Source organism: Medicago sativa, chromosome 1, assembly GCF_051527215.1.
Source record: "Medicago sativa cultivar Bolivia chromosome 1, Bolivia_mono, whole genome shotgun sequence".
NCBI classification, from domain to species: domain Eukaryota; kingdom Viridiplantae; phylum Streptophyta; class Magnoliopsida; order Fabales; family Fabaceae; genus Medicago; species Medicago sativa.
Window position 1 is genome coordinate 27,388,717 of NC_140749.1, and position 11,345 is coordinate 27,400,061.

At 36.1% G+C, this 11,345-nt stretch overlaps 1 pseudogene; it reads left to right on the forward strand.

Annotated features, from left to right (window-relative positions):
* Positions 1 to 8,194: 8,194 nt before the first annotated feature.
* On the forward strand, positions 8,195 to 10,497 carry LOC146953923 (uncharacterized; annotated as a pseudogene).
* Positions 10,498 to 11,345: the final 848 nt, after the last annotated feature.

Here is an 11,345-nt window from a genome sequence, read left to right on the forward strand (position 1 = left end):
CGTAGTTGCGAGTGTTCTTGCTCGCAGTTGCGAGCGATGAATGTCAGTACGGCCAGAAACCTAAAAATTACAACTTTTCACCTATTTTCATGATTCTTTCATCCAAATAGCATCTAATCAACATTCTAATGTATATCTAAGGTCTGTACACTAATTTTGCATCAATCTAACATCTTTTCATGGTTTAATCATCAAATCGGTCTTTTAACCCTGATCCCAATTCTCACCAAAACTCAACCTAATCATGTTAAATTCATTCTACAGAATTATACCCTTAATAATATTGAAAGTTGGTCTCACCCTTACCTGGTTATTGCAGAAATCGACAGCCTCCTCTTGTTCTTCTCTCTTTCTGACTTTTTCTCCCTTTTCCTCCAAAAACGTTTCACGTTTGTTGTAAAACTTATTCTCTCAACCTAACCCTCTATTTATAACACTTGTATTACTCTTCTCACCACTAAACTTACTCATCTCACAACACAGCCCCACTTGTTAGTATTTTATTTTATTTTTCATATCTTATTTTATTTAATAATAAAATAAGTCACCCAACGTAACAACTTCACAAAATCATATACTCCTCATAATTCATTTATAAATCATATAAATCACTCAACTTCATGAATCATACAATTCACACACATCAATCATGTAAATCACTTAAATCATAAATCACATAAGCATATATTTATAAATATATTTAAAACCTCGCTAAATTAATTAAATAATTAAGACGGGCGTTACAACTCTCCCCAACTTATAGAATTTTCGTCGTCGAAAATTTTCCTCAAGGAAACAACTCTGGATAAGACTCCAGCATCTTACTCTCTAGCTCCCACGTCAAGCTTTCGCCAGTCGCTCCATCCCAAACGACTTTCACAAGAGGTATCTCATTGCCTCTCAACTTCTTCACTTCACGATCTTCAATCCTCACTGGTAAGGTTTCAACCGTAAGGTTGTCTCTAACTTGCACATCATCTCTCTGAATCACATGGGACGGGTCTGGAACATACTTCCTCAGTTGCGACACATGAAATACATCGTGCAAATTTGATAAATGCGGGGGTAAACCCACTCGGTACGCCACCGTTCCAACTCTTTCCGATATCTAATACGGACCAATAAACTTCAGAGTCAACTTCTTTAAGTCATGATACATCTTTGTAGCTCCCGGATGAATACTCAAGCTACTCCTGTGACTCTCTTCAAGAATCATCTTCTTTATCTCATCCTTGTCTGGAATACAAATCCTACCTCGAAACCTCAACACACCTTGATCATCGACCTTAAAGTCACCATCTTCAGTTTGATTACTAGCAACCAACAAGTCTACAAACTTAACATCAACTTTCTGCGCATCTTTAATACTTTTCAAGAAATCATTATCAATCTTCAGCATTCCTAGCTTAATACTCCGAGACGACATTTCACAAACTAAGCTCAAATCTCTAAACTGTTCAAGCAATTCAAACTCCTTAACCATCATAGCAGACATGTGTAAAGTCTTCCTACTTAAGGCATCTGCAACAACATTAGCTTTACCTGGATGGTAATTCAAACCAAAATCATAATATTTCAACAATTCGAGCCACCTTCGTTGTCTCATATTCAATTCCTTCTGATCAAACAAATACTTCAAGCTGTTGTGATCACTAAACACTTCAAATCTCGGACCATACAAGTAATGTCTCCAAATCTTAAGCACAAATACAAATGCAGCTGATTCAAGATCATGAGTAGGATAGTTTCGTTCATGAATTCTCAACTGTCTTGATGCATAAGCAACCACTTTACCATCTTTCATAAGCACACCACCTAAACCCAACTTGGACGTATCACAATACTCCACAAAAGGTTCATCAGGTTTCGACAAAATCAAAACTGGAGCCGTCGTCAACCTCTTCTTCAATTCATTAAAACTGTTCTCACAATGAACATCCCACACAAAGGTTTTACCTTTACACGTCAACTGCGTTAACGGAAGTGCTAACTTAGAAAATCCTTCTATAAATCTTTGGTAGTAACCTGCTAAACCCAAAAAGCTTCTAACTTCGGTAACTGACTTTGGAGTCTCCCATCATGCAACTGCATCAACTTTAGATGGATCCACTGCAATACCAATACCAGAAATAACATGGCCAAGAAAACTTACCTCTTTCAACCAAAATTCACATTTAGACAACTTGGCATATAACTTCTTTTCTTTCAGTACTTGCAAGATGATCTTCAAATGTTCAGCATGCTCTTCTTCAGACTTCGAATATATCAAAATTTCATCTATGATTACAACCACGAAACGATCCAAATAGTCATGAAAAATGTGATTCATGTACTCCATAAACACACCTGGTGCATTACTGACACCAAAAGGCATCACCTTGTATTCATAATGTCCATATCGCGTCCTAAAAGCCGCCTTCTGCATATCTTCATCTTTTACTTTAATCTGGTGATAACCCGACCTCAATTCAATCTTGCTAAACACACGTGCACCCACTAACTGATCCATTAAATCATCAATTCTTGGAAGTGGATACCTATTCTTTATGGTTACTTTATTCAGCTGTCGATAATCAATGCACAACCTCATACTACCATCTTTCTTCTTAATCAACAATACCGGCGCTCCCCAAGGTGTAACACTTGGTCTTATAAACTTCTTATCAAGCAACTCCTCCAACTGTTTCTTCAACTCAGCCAACTCGGAAGCTGACATACGATAAGGTGTCATTGACACAGGCTTCGTTCCCGGAACAAGATCAATAGAAAATTCAACTTCTCTCTCCGTCGGTACATCAGGTATTTCATCAGGAAAAACTTCAGGGAAATCGCACACCACTTACAACCTATCAATCACTGCTTGTTCCTCAATGGACAAAGACGCCATCAACGCAAACATCAATATTCCTTCGCGTTCTAACTGCTTCAGCTGCTTCGTAGACAAAACTCTGCTCCACTTTCTTCTTCGGCGAAAGAAAAGTACACCGACTTACTAAACAATTAATATGAACATGGTTGTACTCCAACCAGTTCATATCAGGTATTGGTTCTCTTCATAGCAATCAACAATAAGTACAACTTAAATACAGTGCAAAACTGTAAAACGACACAACGCGACTCAACTACTTGGCCGGACGGACCGACCTGCTATGATACCAATTGTAACACCCCGTTTTCCCAACTTGAAAATTTCATTTAAAATCAGAGTATTTAAATCATAAACGGAATGTCACATACTTCTTGAAAATCATAAAATAGATAATAATAATTATCCTTCAAGTTCAACATCATAAAATCTGAAACTACGCAGCGGAAAATAGTTCAACAATTATAAACTCTTGGCACGCAGGCCTTATCAGAAAATCTCATAATTTGGTTCAATACTTATTCATAAAAAGTTCATAAAAGACACGTAAGGAATAGATATGAAAGCAAGCCCATCCCGTTACGTATCAGAGCACCTAGACACAAGTGAGGAGTCCACTCACGAACACTTCTAGTCTTTAATACCTGCAAGTTACCCATACGAAGGGCAACATTTTCAAGCAGAAGGGGTGAGATTTCACAGTCAATAAATTAAGCATATCATTCATCAAATGCATTTAACAACATAAACATTATTAACATATCAAACATTTATCACTTAGCATCTTAACAAATCATAATTATTTATTATCATCAAATATCATCATTAGTTCGTAAACAAATATCATTCTTAATTCATAAGCAAAATCATCTTTAAATCATAACCAAGTATCATCATATATTTAACAACTTAAGACATCATAACATCAGCATCAATATTCATTTAGTATCATATTATTATCATCATCAATCATAAACAACATCATCATCAAACATCATCATCAAAACATAACAACCATCATCATCAAAACATAATCAAACATCATCATCAGACATCATTTATCATCTTATAGTCATCATAATAGCTTCTTAATCAAATTCATCATCGACTTCATAATCATAATCATAAACAACTTCATAATCGACTCGACTCTTGACTTGACAATGCGACACAACTTGACAATGCAACTCTTAACAACTTAACAACTTAACAACTTTAAACCATCGTGAAACTTCTTGATATGCAAATGCATGTGGTACCATTCAACAACGTAAATGAGCGTAATTAGGCTCTTCAACATGTGAGCATAAAGCTGCCGGGCTTAAAGCCCCCAACGTAGTTTGAGCACAAAGGCTGCCGGGCCTAAAGCCCCCAACTTTAATGAGCACTAAGGCTGCCGGGCCTAAAGCCCCCAACTTTAATGAGTATGCAATGGACTCAACCTCTCCTACAACTTAGACAACAACGTGAACATCCTATACAACTCCATAATCATGGACAACTTCTTAAATTCTTGCAACTTAGACCGACTCATGCAACTTCAAGACTTTAACAATCAACAGCAGCAACCAACAACAATTACAACATATAGCAGTGTTTAAAATAACATATCAACATTAAAGGAAATGAATCATAACAACTTATCATCATAAATCATCATAAATAATTCTTATACATCATCACTACTAATCTCAGTCACTTAAACAGACTCCTGGAACTTCTGAAAGTATCCTAAACAACCCTCTTTCTTACTTCTAAGATCAATTCATGACTACACGTGCGAAAGGATCGCATCGGGACAATTTTGGGCAACTAACAGCCTAACTCGCAGTGGCGAGTAACTTTGGTCGCAACAGCGAGCAAAGCGTGCATTCTGGGATTCCTAAAGTCCTTGCTCGCAATGGCGAGCTATCCTGCTCGCAATGGCGAGCTCATAGGTCACTCGCAGTTGCGAGTTGTATTGCTCGCAGTGGCGAGCTCTGGTTCTTAGCTCGCAGTTGCGAGCGATGAATGTCAGTACGGCCAGAAACCTAAAAATTACAACTTTTCACCTATTTTCATGATTCTTTCATCCAAATAACATCTAATCAACATTCTAATGTATATCTAAGGTCTGTACACTAATTTTGCATCAATCTAACATCTTTTCATGGTTTAATCATCATATCGATCTTTTAACCCTAATCCCAATTCTCACCTGTTTTATCTTGGTTTTCGGGTGTTAAACATTGATTAAGTTTGAACCTTTTTAACCGGTGATATCTCATTTTTTCTTGGGAAGGGAAAAAGTAAGCAAAACCCTTGAGAATCGAGGTTCGGGAGTTGTTTTCGCTACGGGAAGGTGTTAGGCACCCATAACGACTATAGTATCCTATAGGAACCGTCTTTAATTTCTACGCGCGCGCTTTATTTTTAAATGCTATTTGGAAAATGATATTTATACCTAAGAGTTTACTAAGTCAAGAATTGGAGGGAGAAGAAAGTGTTTGAATTTATATTTTATTTGAATTGAAGGAATTTTGTCCTTGCCTACGTACCCGTTTAAGGGATCAAATCCACCGTAGTTCTCTTCCAAAAGATGTTTTTGTTTTTGTTGGTTGATTTTAAGTTTGAAATTTGGAATTTGAAGAATGAGAGAGAGAAAGTTGAACTGTGTTTGTGATGTGGCGTGTTGTGATTGATCTCTGACTCGCATTGAATGATGTGGCCTTTATATAGGCTGACATGTGGACTCTAAGCCACTTTGGACCTGCCACGTGTTATGGAATGATGACCTGGACAAAAACTTGGACAAAAGGACCAATCTGCAAATTCTAAAACTAAAAGGACCAATCTGTGAATTAAAAAACTATTCTGCAATTTAAAAAAAATCTTAAAAAATGAAATTTCGAAATAATAAGAAAAAAAAGGACTAAAAAATAATATTTGAAACTAGGAAAGGAACTTTTTAGAATTTTTTGGGACTAAAATGAAATTAAAGTAAAATTGAATTAAAATTGGCAAAATGGAAAATAACGTAAAGTGAAACGCTTAAAATTGACAAAACGGACTAAAACGAACCAACTACTTAAATGAGGTACTTTAAAGTAACCTCTCTCTGTCGAAATTTTGTGTGAAAAGACCAAAATGCCCCTGGGGACTAAAACGACTGAAAATGACTCAGATGCAATTTTAAAATGGTTTTTTAACAGGGGATTGAAGCAAGAGCTTATACAAGCAATATTAAAAGACTCAGAGACAATTTTAGAATTTAAACAGGGCTTTAACACAGGAAAAGACTAAAATGCCCCTAGGGGCTAAACTGACTCAAAATGACTTCAAATGCAATTTTTGAAATGGATTTTGACATAGAATTGAAACAAAGACTTGCTCAAACTATTTGAAAGGACTCAAACAATTTTTCAAAGATTGAAAGAAATTTTAACATAGGAAATGACTAAAATACCCTTCTATGTGAACTTTGCAAATAACATTGAAATAAAATGCAGAGAAAGATGCAACTGATCAGAGACATATCAAATGACTTGAAATACAAGAAAAGAAGAATTGAGTTAGTATTTTTAGGTCCAAAATTAGGGTATAACATCACCAAAACTCAACCTAATCATGTTAAATTCATTCTACAGAATTATACCCTTAATAATATTGAAAGTTGGTCTCACCCTTACCTGGTTATTGCAGAAATCGACAGCCTCCTCTTGTTCTTCTCTCTTTCTGACTTTTTCTCCCTTTTCCTCCAAAAACGGTTCACGTTTGTTGTAAAACTTATTCTCTCAACCTAACCCTCTATTTATAACATTTGTATTACTCTTCTCACCACTAAACTTACTCATCTCACAACACAACCCAACTTGTTAGTATTTTATTTTATTTTATTTTTCATATCTTATTTTATTTAATAATAAAATAAGTCACCCAACGTAACAACTTCACAAAATCATATACTCCTCATAATTCATTTATAAATCATATAAATCACTCAACTTCATGAATCATATAATTCACACACATCAATCATGTAAATCACTTAAATCATAAATCACATAAGCATATATTTATAAATATATTTAAAGCCTCGCTAAATTAATTAAATAATTAAGACGGGCGTTACACAACCTGGGGCATACACTCAAAGTCAGCTAAGCATTTTCCATTTGGATGAAGAAATTCGTCAATCTCCTTCAAACAAATTTGCTTCAATTCTTCTGCAGAAATTACCGACTCTACAAAAAAACCCACAAACTTTAAAATGTAAAAATCAAAATCAAAATCAAGATCAAAATATCTAACAATTTAAAAACATTAAAAAAATACATAAACATTATCAACCGCAAACAAACCTGGCATATTCAAACTTTGACGTCTAACATACAAAATCCCATCAAACCTTCCAAGTCTGTTCCCATACTCTCACAGGGTCACTCATGGACATGGAGGGCAACAAATTTGCAAAATTTTTATGTAGAGTACGACCAGAAGCAACAACATAAACTTCTTGATAACATCAATAAATTCACATCAATAAATTCATGATCATCAGCCAACAACCCTAAAGCACCACATGCCTCATGAAAAGTATGGAACACAAGACCATCAACAGTTCGAATATTCACATAACTTGTACATCCAACTTGAACATTTAGCAATAATCTCATATAATACAATTCTCCAGTACTTGGAAGCACAAAAGTTAACCTCCCAAAAGATTGACCTCTCTGTCGTAGATGCCATTGTCCCTCAATTGAATCATATGTAAACATGCCTGGAAACTAAATATAAGTCAAAGAACGACCAACATCAAATTCTCCATTTTCCTCCATCCAGGCAAGAAACATAGTATTCTTATCCCTATTATGAAGCAACATAGAGTCTAAATCTGCATCATCGTTGAAAACAACACGCTGATCACCGTCTAAATGAAAAGTCAATCGCTGCACAGAAGGCCAACGATGATGGATATCAAAGGCAAAAATCTTCCAAACAGATTCGAAAAGAGACAAATATTGACAGTCATAATATTTTTGTATCTCATCGAAACACTTATCATCTTTCTGCTGGAATACAGTTGTGACCCTATCAACACCCTTAGCGATATATTTGAATAAATACGTAATGTTGTTTGACTTGTTACATTAATCAATATAAGAAGTAAGTCCTTCGAGGCTGCAGGGTTTGCTGGATGGGACTCTCCCTAGCTAGGAGATCCACGCATAAGAAGTAAATCGCGTCCTTCGAGGCTTCAGGATACGCTGGGTGGGATTTCCTAGAGAAATCAACGTGAAGACTAGAGGAGTCCGGTGTTAGCCTCATATAGGAATTTCACCGGTTATGTATGGGAATGTATTCGGGGTTACTGCACTCGGGTAATGATTGTTTGTTCAACGCTAACATTCTAACTCAATTATGTATATGATATGTTTATGACTATGATAAGACTTTGCTAGAACACCAATAACGATCCTAGTTTTTCCCCGATCGCTTAGTTATGCAGAGCAGAACAGTATAAACCTAAATTAGGTTGTGTATTGACAGATGGCGATCGTAGGGTTCCTCGAGATTGCCTACAGCCTAGGATAGGTGGAACTCATTGAGACATCCCGTCTCACCCCAATTCCCTTTTTTCATTAGACCAGCAGGATGTTTGTGACAAAGGAAGACGATACAGAAGGCTCAATGACTTATCTTCATATGCACCTGTTGTACTAGTATAGATTATTCTTTTGGTATCATATATGTATCAAATACATGTATTTGACAGTTGTATCAAGTTATCAGTTGTACAAACCTGCATGATTTTTGTATTTATTCGGTTGGAATTCCGTTGTAAATTTAATGTATCCAATACCAAGTTAAAGCACATGCTAAATATTCTAGATAAATTTAGTATGAGTGTTACAGTTTATATCTCCTTTCAAAACACCACATTGATATTGCACCGGTCCCAAAGGAATTGCAGCTTCAAGAATTGAATGAATCACTAGCTGCAAGGGTCGCTCTGAAACTCTTGAATCAGATGTAAAAAAGGCAAGTAATTTGATGAGAAGTACTGGCCGTTTTTACTTACTTATGAAGTGTTGATACATAGTTAAGGAGGTTGAACAAGTCATTAGGGATATTGGAAGGTCTCTGGCTGCTCTGTTTCTTGCAAATACCGAAGTCCTATCAAGAATTTCTGATCAAGTCAACAGACTGCAGAGTGAGATGTAAAGGGTCGAGTTTGAGGCTTGACAATCTCAGTCGACATTGTTGATACCATAGTCACATAATTCGTCCATCCTCCTAGGAACCGCGAATTGGTTCGTACGAAACGGTTCCCGGTTCTTTTGCGAATTGGTTCGCGAGAATTCTCACCTGAATTCGGCAAAAACAGCGAACCAACGAACCATCACCAAGAACTGCGTTCTAACCTCTCAGACGTGATTTTTGGTTTCAGACAGATGTTTTGTTGTGCCTGTTTCTACAAGATGCCATGAAAATTTCCAATTTTGTGGCCGTTTCTGCAGTAACTAATTGATAGGTTGAAGATGAAGGGTAATTTGGGAAAAGTTCCAGGAAAAGAACGAGTATATGGAAAGTTTCGAGGGCCACGTGGTGTTTTGGTTTGCTACAACACCACTTCAGTTGCATAGGAAAAGAATCTGTATTGTTTGTAATTGATTATTAACATTAATTGTATTGCCACCAAAAAATCCTTTATAGTCAACACAATACAATTAATAATACAATTATTTGCATTGCCACTGAAAAGTTTTGTTTAAAAAAAAGAAACAATCCTTTTATTTTTTTGTTAATTTAACATTTTTTATCCACTAACGTACCGATTATTATATTTGAACGTACCACGAACCCAAACAGCGTACCGACTCTCTATACCCCCTACGTACCGAATTTTCTAAGAGTGGCGAATCGCGTACCCGAATTCGTACCACGCACCTAAACGAATTGCGAACCGTGTGACTATGGTTGATACACAGAACCATGGAATTAAGGAGCGAAAATTGGATAGTGCTTTTGCGAACGACATGCTTGAGGAGAAAGCTAGGGCAGTTGGGGTGTCAGTGGAGCCATCAGAGATCAGCTAAGATCTAGCCAGCATTAGGAGGGAAAAATAAGAAGCTGCAAACAGGAAAGAAAGAAGGTAGATTTTTTGGAGCAGATTTTGCTATTCTCTCAAGCTAATGCAGCAATGGATTATGAAGAAAGTTAAGGAGCAATACTTTACAAGGGTTTAGGTAATTGAACGATGTGGTTCGCGGGAAAAATATATTCCACCACTTAATTCCTTCATCTTTTCTTTAACTGGAGCTGTTGTGGTAGATCCTGTCAGTCTTTGCAATGGCACTATATGTGAGAGATCTGTCGTCGAAGTTTGGTTTGATCATGGCAACATGACTGACCCGAAAACGAAAGAGGTTCTTGAAGATACTACCTTTAGGTCGAATATTCAGTTAAGATAATCCATAGTAGAGTGTAGAGAACTTAATTACTGCTTTAAAATAAAATTAATCAGGGAAAACTTATCATCCAATTTTGACTTAATGTTGAAAGAGTCCTTGAGCAAGATTCAAGCTCTCATAAGAGAGAATTCAATTCTGTCAAAAAAAAATAAAAATAAGAGAGAATTCAATTAACAAGGATTGGAGCTTACTGATATTATTATCTCTTTCCATGGGAACTCTGCATGCAAAAACATAGTAAATCAAGCTTTATTTTTCATGTAAGCTGAGCATAAAAGTTTTCACATGCTGTACCTATGCGTAGGCAGGCTTCTGCTATTTATTTTTTTGCTTAAATACTGTTTTGATCCCCCTATTTCATTTTTCACGAATTTAGTTCCCACATATCACTTTTTGCAGTTTTTGCCTCTGCAGTTTTTAACTATGCTTTTGGTCCCTCAATTTTGAGGATTTTTTTTTGTTAATAATAATTAGTTGTGTTGTTTTTGGATTTCCAAACTATTGTATTTGGATTTCCAAATTCTATTATCTACCGAAGTTGTTACTAGGTTGAGTTACGACCAGGTCGCTCTCTTTAAGACGTTTCGTGGCACTACCCAAAGTTGTGCAAGGTAGACTATCAACCACGCCGCCTCCAGGATAAAACAAGCCCAGCTACAACTGTTCGATTAACTACTGCACTATAGTTAATCGTTCGAGAATTACACCTTCAAATATGGTACTAAGACCACTCTTTAATATTGAAACCACTCAAATTAATATGGTATTATTACCATTCTATTATGGTGCTGAGACCACTCAAATATGGTGTTACCACCATTCTAACTTTAACTTCTCCAAAACATCAATATGGCACTACGACCACTCAAATATGGTGATACCACCATTTCTCATTAAATAGAAAATTATTGAAATAATTTATATACTGTTAAGATCATTCTTAATTCCGACGGGACATTAGTTATACGAAAAGGGACTATGATCTTAATAGTACTCTATATTCCGAAGGGACTATGAACTTA